We start from the raw sequence: 11,767 nt of genomic DNA, 5'->3' as shown, positions 1-11,767 counted from the left end.
AAAAGGTCGTTGAGGTTCTTCTCACCTTGTATGCATGACACAAGGCCTTTCTCAAGTTGCTCCTTCAACTTAGCATTCTCCTCAACAAGATGCACATGCTCACAACAAGGGTTAGTAGCATTTGCATTATCAATTAACACCATATGAGGAAAGGTGGCTTTCTCCTTAGTTAGCTTTACTTGGAGTTGATCATGAGACTCCTTGAGGCTAGCATGAACGCCCTTCAAGACTTTGTGAGCCTTGTCGAGAATGTCAAACTCCTCTTTAAGTCTAGCAAGATCAACCCCAAGTTTTGCCTTCTCGGAGTTTAGCACACGAGACACAACAAGAGCATGATCAAGATCTTTCTTTAACTTAGCATGATCATCGTTGTATGACTCCTCAAGAGCCAAACGAAGACCACGCTCTTCGTCAAGAGCATTGGAAAGATCCGAAATCTCATCGGCATAGTCACGACTACGCCCCTCCATCTTAGAGATGGTATCTTCGTGAGCCTCGATCATGTCATTGGCTTCACCAAGTTGTTCCAAGAGAGCAACGAAGTGCTTCTTGGATTTACCCTTGAGTTTACCCATAAAGGTCTCAAAATCATTTTCCTCCACATTTGTCCCCTCATGTTCATCAATGCTATCCGTCGAAGAAGGATGATTAATGATGGTAGTTTTGATGTTGGAGGTTACCTTATTGGTGGCTTTAGCCATGAGGCACTTGGCGGTGATGTTTTCATTGGGTGAGTCGAAGAGAGACATCCGTGGAGTATTCGCAATGGCAACGGAGGCCATGGCAACCGACTCACCATCTTCATCATCGTCATCATCCTCGTTGTACTCTTCTTGTACCACCAATGCCTTGGGAGGAGTCTTCTTGGTGAAGTTGCTCTTGTTGGGGAACGACTTGGCCTTGTCCTTTCTAATGAACTTGCCACCATTGTCTTCCCTCTTCTCGTAAGGGCACTCCGCAACAAAGTGGCTCACATTGCAACAATTGAAGCAAGTTCTCACTCGTTGCTTGCCCTTTGCGCCACTTGAATTGCTCTTGTTGAAGTTTGGCCTTGTGTTCTTCTTGCTCCAAAATTGCCTTGAAGCAAGAGCCATGTGTTCATGATAGGCATACTTCGTATCTTCGAGGTTGCCCTCCTCTTCTTCCTCTTCATCCTCTTCCTCCATACTAACCTTGGCCTTTAGAGCAAGGTTGGGCTTCTTTACTCTTTGAGAGTGAAGAACCGCATTGTCGGCGGTCTTGTCCAAGATGCTCATAGCAACAAACTCATCCAACACTTGCACTTGATGACAAGGTGTGGAAGTCCGGCCTTTGACGAATTACGGAGGACATGGCTTTGTGGTAGGGCATCATTGCCTTGAGGAATTTGTGCTTGATCCAATTGTCATCCGTGTCCTTACTTCCATGATCTCGGAGAGAGACCGCGAGTTTGGTTACTCTCCGAAAAAGCTCACGAGGTTCTTCATCTTCTTTCATTGCAAACTCGTCGGCTTCATCTTGCACCACTTCATAGTTGGAGCGTTGAATGCTTGCGCTTCCCCGATAGAGGGAAACAACTTGGAGCCAAGCATCTTTGGCCACGGTGTAAGGCCGGAGATGAGGAAGATCTTCAGGTGGGATTGCTTCTTGGATGATGAAGAGAGCATTCTCATTGAATTGATGATCCACAACTTCTCTAGGAGTGAAGTTACTTCAGTCATGCGGAGAGAAACCTTCTTCAATGATTCTCCAAAGGTTAGTGTTCACATGATTTAAATGACGCTTAAAACGATAGACCCAAGAATCAAAATCTACATTCTTCTCAATCTTAGGAGCCGGGCCGGCATGATTCAAATGAGTGGAAGGGAGCGGTCCACCATAGACAGGTGGAGGTTCCACATGGGCAAAGATGCCGGTGCCCTTTTTACCACTAGAAGAAGGAGCTTTCTCGCTAGTAGCTTCCCTTTTGTCGGAGGTAGCATCCGCCACCTTGTTGGCGGGATCACCCACTTTCAATGATGCGGTGGAAAGCTTAAGCCCTTCTAAGTATTTATTAAACATGCTTTCGACCTCGGTAGTCATGGAGGTTTTCAATGTGTCCAACGCCACATTTAATTCCTCATGAGAGACCGCGGTTCCCCCATCTCCCGTAGACGAGACCGGACTCACACCGGAGTGCTCCTCCACACCGTCTACGACGTCAACCATACTCTTCGGACGGTAAAGTCCTTAAAAAGAGACGAGGCTCTGATACCAATTGAAAGGATTGATATAGTTGACTAGAGGGGGGTGAATAGGCAACTAACAATTTTTAGCTTTCTTTACCAAATTAAACTTTGCATCAAAATAGGTTGTCTAGATATGCAACTAAGTGAGCAACCTATATGATGCAATGACAACAAGCACGCAAGCAAATAAGAGATATAACACGAGTAAACTTGGGGAGGTAAAGGGACGAGATAACCAAGAGTGGAACCGGTGAAAGACGAGGATGTGTTACCGAAGTTCCTTCCTTTTGAGGGGAAGTACGTCTCCGTTGGAGTGGTGTGGAGGCACAATGCTCCCCAAGAAGCCACTAGGGCCACCGTATTCTCCTCACGCCCTCACACGATGCGATATGCCGTGATTCCACTATTGGTGGCCTTGAAGGCGGTGACCGGACCTTTACAAACAAGGTTGGGGCAATCTCCACAACTTAATTGGAGGCTCCCAACGACACCACAAAGCTTCACCACAATGGACTATGGCTCCGCGGTGACCTCAACCGTCTAGGGTGCTCAAACACCCAAGAGTAACAAGATCCGCTAGGGATAAGTGGGGGGAATCAAATTTCTCTTGGTGGAAGTGTAGATCGGGGCCTTCTCAACCAATCCCGAGCAAATCAACAAGTTTGATTGGCTAGGGAGAGAGATCGGGCGAAAATGGAGCTTGGAGCAACAATGGAGCTTTTGGGGGAAGAGGTAGGTCAACTTTGGGGAAGAAGAACCCCTTTTATAGTGGGGGGAACAATCCAACCGTTACCCCCCACTTCAGCCCTGTAGAGAGCGGTACTACCGCTTGGCCAGCGGTACTACCGCTTGCCCTATAAGCGGTACTACCGCTCCCCCTCGCGGTACTGCCGCTGGGCCTAGAGCGGTACTACCGCGGTGGTCAGGGCGGTACTACCGCATACGAGCGGTACTACGGCCCCCACTACCGCGGCTAGTACTGTGAAACCCGACACGAAAAAAGACCCCTCGAATCGAGGCGGTACTAGCACGAGACCGCAGCGGTACTACGGCTGGGGGCTACCAGCGGTACTACCGCTCTGGAGCGGTACTACCGCTTATAGCACCCAAGCGGCACTACCGCTCCGGCCCGCGGTACTACCGCTGGGACCAGAGAGGGCACACTGAAAAGGGGAACGAGCCCATCATAGAAGCGGAAAGGCTCGGAGGGGGGGGCAAAGGAAGTGTACGTGATGATTCCGCCCTAGCCTTTCCAAAGCGGACCCCCTCTTGATAGTACGGTGATCCCTATGAAACTAGTCCACCAAACTAATTCGAAAGGACTACACCGTCTTCGCTTCAAGCTCCGAGGGGAGGGAATCGTCTCGTGCCAAAAGGATGAATCTCTGGAAACAATTAATGCACACGATTAGTCCGCAAAAGCATTGTCATCAATCACCAAAACATCTTAGGGATAAATATGCCCTTACAATCATGATATAAGGAAATAAATAATAACTTTATTATTGCCTCTAGGGCATATTTCCTTCAGTCTCCCACTTGCACTAGAGTCAATAATCTAGTTCACATCGCCATGTGATTTAACATCAATAGTTCACATCTTTATGTGCTCAACACCCATAGTTCACATTGATATGTGACCAACACCCAAAGGGTTTACTAGAGTCAGTATTCTAGTTCACATCGCTATGTGATTAACACCCAAAGAGTACTAAGGTGTGATCATGTTTTGCTTGTGAGATATTTTTAGTCAACGGGTCTGTCACATTCAGATCCGTAAGTATTTTGCAAATTCTATGTCTACAATGCTCTGCACGGAGCTACTCTAGCTAATAGCTCCCACTTTAAATATGTATCCAGATTGAGACTTAGAGTCATCTGGATCAGTGTCAAAAACTTGCATCGATGTAACCCTTTACGACGAACCTTTTTTCACCTCCATAATCGAGAAACATATCCTTATTCCACTAAGGATAATTTTTGACCGCTGTCCAGTGATCTACTCCTAGATCACTATTGTACTCCCTTGCCAAACTCAGTGGTAGGGTATACAATAGATCTGGTACACATCATGGCATACTTTGTAGAACCTATGGCATAGGGAATGACTTTCATTCTCTTTCTATCTTCCGCCGTGGTCGGGCTTTGAGTCTTACTCAATTTCACACCTTGTAACACAGGCAAGAACTCTTTCTTTGGCTGTTCCATTTTGAACTACTTCAAAATCTTGTTAAGGTATGTACTCATTGAAAAAACTTATCAAGCGTCTTGATCTATCTCTATAGATCTTGATGCTCAATATGTAAGCAGCTTCACCGAGATCTTTCTTTGAAAAACTCCTTTAAAACAATCCTTTATGCTTTGCAGAATAATTCTACATTATTTCCGATCAACAATATGTCATTCACATATACTTATCAGAAATGCTGTAGTGCTCCCATTCACTTTCTTGTAAATACAGGCTTCACCGCAAGTCTGTATAAAACTATATCCTTTGATCAACTTATCAAAGTGTATATTCCAACTCCGAGATGCTTGCACCAGTCCATAGATGGATCGCTGGAGCTTGCATATTTTGTTAGCACCTTTAGGATTGAAAAAACCTTCTGGTTGCATCATATACAACTCTTCTTTAATAAATCCATTAAGGAATGCAGTTTTGTTTATCCATTTGCCAGATTTCATAAAATGCGGCAATTGCTAACATGATTCGGACAGACTTAAGCATAGATACGAGTGAGAAACTCTCATCGTAGTCAACACCTTGAACTTGTCGAAAACCTTTTGCGACAATTCTAGCTTTGTAGATAGTAACACTACTATCAGCGTCCATCTTCCTCTTGAAGATCCATTTAATCTCAATGGCTCGTCGATAATTGGGAAAGTCAATCAAAGTCCATACTCTGTTCTCATACATGGATCTCATCTCAGATTTCATGGCCTCAAGCCATTTCGCGGAATCTAGGCTCACCACCGCTTCTTCATAGTTCGTAGGTTCGTCATGGTCAAGTAACATGACCTCCAGAACAGGATTACCGAACCACTCTGGTGCGGACCTTACTCTGGCTGACCTACGAGGTTCGGTAGTAACTTGATCTGAAGTTACATGATCATCATCATTAGCTTCCTCACTAATTGGTGTAGGAGTCACAGAAACTGATTTATGTGATGAACTACTTTCCAATAAGGGAGCAGGTACAGTTACCTCATCAAGTTCTACTTTCCTCCCACTCACTTCTTTCGAGAGAAACTCCTTCTCGAGAAAGGATCCATTCTTAGCAACAAAGATCTTGCCTTCGGATCTGTGATAGAAGGTGTACCCAACATTTTGGGTATCCTATGAAGACGCACTTCTCCGATTTGGGTTCAAGCTTATCATGTTGAAACTTTTTCACATAAGCATCGCAACCCCAAACTTTAAGAAACGACAGCTTAGGTTTCTTGCCAAACCATAGTTCATACGGTGTCGTCTCAACGGATTAGACGGTGCCCTATTTAATGTGAATGCAGCTGTCTCTAATGCATAACCCCAGAACGATAGTGGTAAATCGGTAAGAGACATCATAGATTGCACTATATCCAATAAAGTTCGGTTATGACGTTTGGACACACCATTATGCTGTGGTGTTCCAAGTGGCATGAGTTTGTGAAACTATTCCACATTGTTTTAATTGAAGGCCAAACTCGTAACTCAAATATTTTACCTCTGCGATCATATCGTAGAAACTTTTATTTTTGTTACGATGATTCTCCACTTCACTCTGAAATTCTTTGAACTTTTCAAATGTTTCAGACTTGTGTTTCATCAAGTAGATATACCCATATCTGCTCAAATCATCTGTGAAGGTCAGAAAATAATGATACCCGCCGCGAGCCTCAACACTCATCGGATCGCATACATCAGTATGTATTATTTCCAATAAGTCAGTTGCTCGCTCCATTGTTCCGGAGAACGGAGTCTTAGTCATCTTGCCCATAAGGCATGGTTCGCAAGCATCAAGTGATTCCAAAAGCCCATCAACATGGAGTTTCTTCATGCTCTTTACACCAATATGACCTAAACGGCAGTGCCACAAATAAGTTGCACTATCATTATTAACTTTGCATCTTTTGGCTTCAATATTATGAATATGTGTATCACTACGATCGAGATCCAATGAACCATTTTCATTGGGTGTGTAACCATATAAGGTTTTATTCATGTAAACAGAACAACAATTATTCTCTAACTTAAATGAATAACCGTATTGCAATAAACATGATCAAATCATATTCATGCTCAACGCAAACACCAAATAACACTTATTTAGGTTCAACACAATCCCGAAAGTATAGGGAGTGTGCGATGATGATCATATCAATCTTGGAACTACTTCCAACACACATCGTCACCTCGCCCTTAACTAGTTTCTGTTCATTCTGCAACTCCCGTTTCGAGTTACTACTCTTAGCAACTGAACCAGTATCAAATACCGAGGGATTGCTATAAACACTAGTAAAGTACACATCAATAACATGTATATCAAATATAACTTTGTTCACTTTGCCATCCTTCTTATCCACCAAATACTTGGGGCAGTTCCGCTTCCAGTGACCAGTCCCTTTGCAGTGGAAGCACTCAGTCTCAGGCTTAGGTCCAGACTTGGGCTTCTTCACTTGAACAGCAACTTGCTTGCCGTTCTTCTTGAAGTTCCCCTTCTTCCCTTTGCCCTTTTCTTGAAACTAGTGGTCTTGTTAACCATCAACACTTGATGTTTTTCTTGATTTCTACCTTCGTCGATTTCAGCATCACGAAGAGCTCGGGAATTACTTTCGTCATCCCTTGAATACTATAGTTCATCACGAAGTTCTACTAACTTGGTGATGGTGACTAGAGAATTCTGTCAATCACTATTTTATCTGGAAGATTAACTCCCACTTGATTCAAGCGATTGTAGTACCCAGACAATCTGAGCACATACTCACTGCTTGAGCTATTCTCCTCTATCTTTTAGCTATAGAACTTGTTGGAGACTTCATATCTCTCAACTCGGGTATTTGCTTGAAATATTAACTTCAACTCCTGGAACATCTCATATGGTCCATGACGTTCAAAACGTCTTTGAAGTCCCGATTCTAAGCCGTTAAGCATGGTGCACTAAACTATCAAGTAGTCATCATATTGAGCAAGCCAAACGTTCATAACGTCTGCATCTGCTCCTGCAATAGGTCTGTCACCTAGCAGTGCATCAAGGACATAATTCTTCTGTGCAGCAATGAGGATAATCCTCAGATCACGGATCCAATCCGCATCATTGCTACTAACATCTTTCAACATAATTTTTCTCTAGGAACATATCAAAATAAACATAGGGAAGCAACAACGCGAGCTATTGATCTACAACATAATTTGCAAAATACTATCAGGACTAAGTTCATGATAAATTTAAGTTCAATTAATCATATTACTTAAGAACTCCCACTTAGATAGACATCCCTCTAATCTTCTAAGTGATCACGTGATCCATATCAACTAAACCATGTCCGATCATCACGTGAGATGGAGTAGTTTCAATGGTGAACATCATTTATGTTGATCATATCTACTATATGATTCACGCTCGACCTTTCGGTCTCAGTGTTCCGAGGCCATATCTGTTATATGTCAGGCTCGTCAAGTTTAACCTGAGTATTCCGCGTGTGCAACTGTTTTGCACCCGTTCTATTTGAACGTAGAGCCTATCACACCCGATCATCACGTGGTGTCTCAGCACGAAGAACTTTCGCAACGGTGCATACTCAGGGAGAACACTTATACTTTGCTAATTTAGTGAGGGATCATCTTATAATGCTACCGTCAATCAAAGCAACATAAGATGCATAAAAGATAAACATCACATGCAATCAATATAAGTGATATGATATGGCCATCATCATCTTGTGCTTGTGATCTCCATCTCCGAAGCACCGTCATGATCACCATCGTCACCGGCGCGACACCTTGATCTCCATCGTAGCATCGTTGTCGTCTCGCCAATCTTATGCTTCTACGACTATCGCTACCGCTTAGTGATAAAGTAAAACATTACAGGGCGATTGCATTGCATACAATAAAGCGACAACCATATGGCTCCTGCCAGTTGCCGATAACTCGGTTACAAAACATGATCATCTCATACAATAAATTTAGCATCATGCTTTGACCATATCACATCACAACATGCCCTGTAAAAACAAGTTAGACGTCCTCTACTTTGTTGTTGCAAGTTTTACGTGTCTGCTACGGGCTTAGCAAGAACCGTTCTTACCTACGCATTAAAACCACAACGATAGTTTGTCAAGTTGGTGCTGTTTTAACCTTCGCAAGGACCGGGCGTAGCCACACTCGGTTCAACTAAAGTTGGAGAAACTAACACCCGCCAGCCACCTATGTGCAAAGCACGTCGGTAGAACCAGTGTCGCGTAAGCGTACGCGTAATGTCGGTCCGGGCCGCTTCATCCAACAATACCGCCGAACCAAAGTATGACATGCTGGTAAGCAGTATGACTTATATCGCCCACAACTCACTTGTGTTCTACTCGTGCATATGACATCTACACATAAAACCAGACTCGGATGCCACTGATGGGGAACGTAGTAATTTCAAAAAAAATCTACGCACACGCAAGATCATGGTGATGCATAGGAACGAGAGGAGAGAGTGTTGTCCACGTACCCTTGTAGACCGAAAGCGGAAGCGTTAACACAACGCGGTTGATGTAGTCGTACGTCTTCACGATCCGATCGATCCAAGTACCGAACGTACGGCACCTCCGAGTTCAGCACACGTTCAGCTCAATGACGTCCCTCGAACTCCGATCCAGCCGAGCTTTGAGGGAGAGTTCCGTCAGCACGACGGCGTGGTGACGATGATGATGTTCTACCGACGCAGGGCTTCGCCTAAGCACCGCTACAATATTATCGAGGTGGATTATGGTGGAGGGGGCACCGCACACGGCTAAGAGATCAATAGATCAATTGTTGTGTCTTTGGGGTGCCCCCTGGCCCCATATATAAAGGAGCAAGGGGGAGGCGGCCGGCCTAGGAGGAGGGCGCGCCAAGGGGGGAGTCCTACTCTCACCGGGAGTAGGACTCCTCCTTTCCTTGTTGGAGTAGGAGAAGGGAAGGGAGAAGGAGAAGACAGAAGGGGGCGCCCCCTCCCTAGTCCAATTCGGACTAGTCCATGGGGAGGGGTGCGGCCACCCTTTGGGGCCTTTCTCTCCTTTTCGTATGGCCCATTAAGGCTCAATATGAATTCCCGTAACTCTCCGGTACTCCGAAAAATACCCGAATCACTCGGAACCTTTCCGATGTCCGAATATAGTCGTCCAATATATCGATCTTTACGTCTCGACCATTTTGAGACTCCTCGTCATGTCCCTGATCTCATCCGGGACTCTGAACTCCTTCGGTGCATCAAAACACATAAACTCATAATGTAACTGTCATCTAACTTTAAGCGTGCGGACCCTACGGGTTCGAGAACTATGTAGACATGACCGAGATACGTCTCCGGTCAATAACCAATAGCGGAACCTGGATGTCATATTGGCTCCCACATATTCTACGAAGATCTTTATCGGTCAAACCGCATAACAACATACGTTGTTCCCTTTGTCATCAGTATGTTACTTGCCTGAGATTCGATCGTCGGTATCTCAGTACCTAGTTCAATCTCGTTACCGGTAAGTCTCTTTACTCGTTCCGTAATACATCATCCCGCAACTAACTCATTAGTTACAATGCTTGCAAGGCTTATAGTGATGTGCATTACTGAGTGGGCCCAGAGATACCTCTCCGACAATCGGAGTGACAAATCCTGATCTCAAAATACGCCAACCCAACAAGTACCTTCGGAGACACCTGTAGAGCACCTTTATAATCACCCAGTTACGTTGTGACGTTTGGTAGCACACAAAGTGTTCCTCCGGTAAACGGGAGTTGCATAATCTCATAGTCATTGGAACATGTATAAGTCATGAAGAAAGCAATAGCAGAATACTGAACGATCGTGTGCTAAGCTAACAGAATGGGTCAAGTCAATCACATCATTCTCCTAATGATGTGATCCCGTTAATCAAATGACAACTCATGTCAATGGCTAGGAAACATAACCATCTTTGATCAACGAGCTGGTCAAGTAGAGGCATACTAGTGACACTCTGTTTGTCTATGTATTCACACATGTATCATGTTTCCGGTTAATACAATTCTAGCATGAATAATAAACATTTATCATGATATAAGGAAATAAATAATAACTTTATTATTGCCTCTAGGGCATATTTCCTTCAGGAGTTACAACTGGTAGTAAGAAAAATGGCTCCTGAATCATCGGATTAGGTGCATGCACCCTCTTCTCCTCAAGATCAGATTTCCGAGCTACCAAGCTCCCCCTCATCATTTCGTCCTCTAAGAAGACTGCATGTCTTGTTTCTACAAACTTTGTATATCTGTCTGCGCAGTAGAAACGAAAACCCATTGATCTGTCTGGATAGCCAATGAAGTGGCAACTCACTGTTCTGGGATCTAACTTTGCAATGTTTGGATTAAACATTTTGGCCTCAGCAGGGCATCCCCACACCCTGAAGTGTTGTAGGGAGGGCACTCTTCATGTCCATAGCTCGTACGGTGTTTTGGGCACCGACTTGCTTGGTACTCTATTGAGAATGTGAATGACGGTTTTAAGCGCCTCCATCCATAATCCCAATGGCAAGGTGGAGTAACTCATCATGCTGCACACCATGTCCATAAGTGTACGGTTACACCTTTCAGCTACTCCATTTTGCTGAGGCTCGCCCGACATTGAATACTAGGCTACTATGCCAGTCTCCTGCAAGAACTTTGCAAAAGGTCCAGGGACTTGGCCATATGGAATGTGCCGACTGTAGTACTCTCCCCCACGGTCGGATCTTACTATCTTTATTCTTTTATCATGCTGATTTTCAACTTCAGTTTTGAATGTTTTAAATTTATCCAACGCTTTAGATCTTTATTTGATTGGATAAATATATCCATAGCGAGAGTAGTCATCTGTGAATGTTATGAACGAGTCATATCCATCCACACTTTTCACCAGAAATGGTCCACAAATGTCAGTGTGAATGATTTCTAGTGTGCCTGTGCTATGGATTGCACCTTTTTTGATTTTTTATATACTTTCCTTTAATGCAATCTATGCATTGTTCTAAGTCTGAGAATTCTAGCGGAGAAAGAATTTCACTTTTGACTAATCTTTCTATTCTCCCCTTGGAAATATGACCCAAGCGACAATGCCATAATTTTGATGAGTCGAATGTTCTCTTTCTTTTCTTTTGTTCTTTATTCGACGCGGAAACATGTTCTTTCACATTGCATACAGAATAAACTTTTTCACAAAGTGATAACAAATAAAGCTCATCGTGTAGTAAAGCATCACCCACATAAGCATTATTTAACCATATGGCACACTTGCCATGTCCAAAATAACATTCATAATTATCTTTGTCCAAACAAGAAACACTAATTAAGTTTCTATGACATGATAGAACAAATAAAACAT

Source organism: Aegilops tauschii, chromosome 5 (assembly GCF_002575655.3).
Source record: "Aegilops tauschii subsp. strangulata cultivar AL8/78 chromosome 5, Aet v6.0, whole genome shotgun sequence".
NCBI classification, from domain to species: Eukaryota; Viridiplantae; Streptophyta; class Magnoliopsida; order Poales; family Poaceae; genus Aegilops; species Aegilops tauschii.
The sequence above is the reverse complement of the archived record's forward strand: the minus strand, read 5'-3'. Positions refer to the sequence as shown.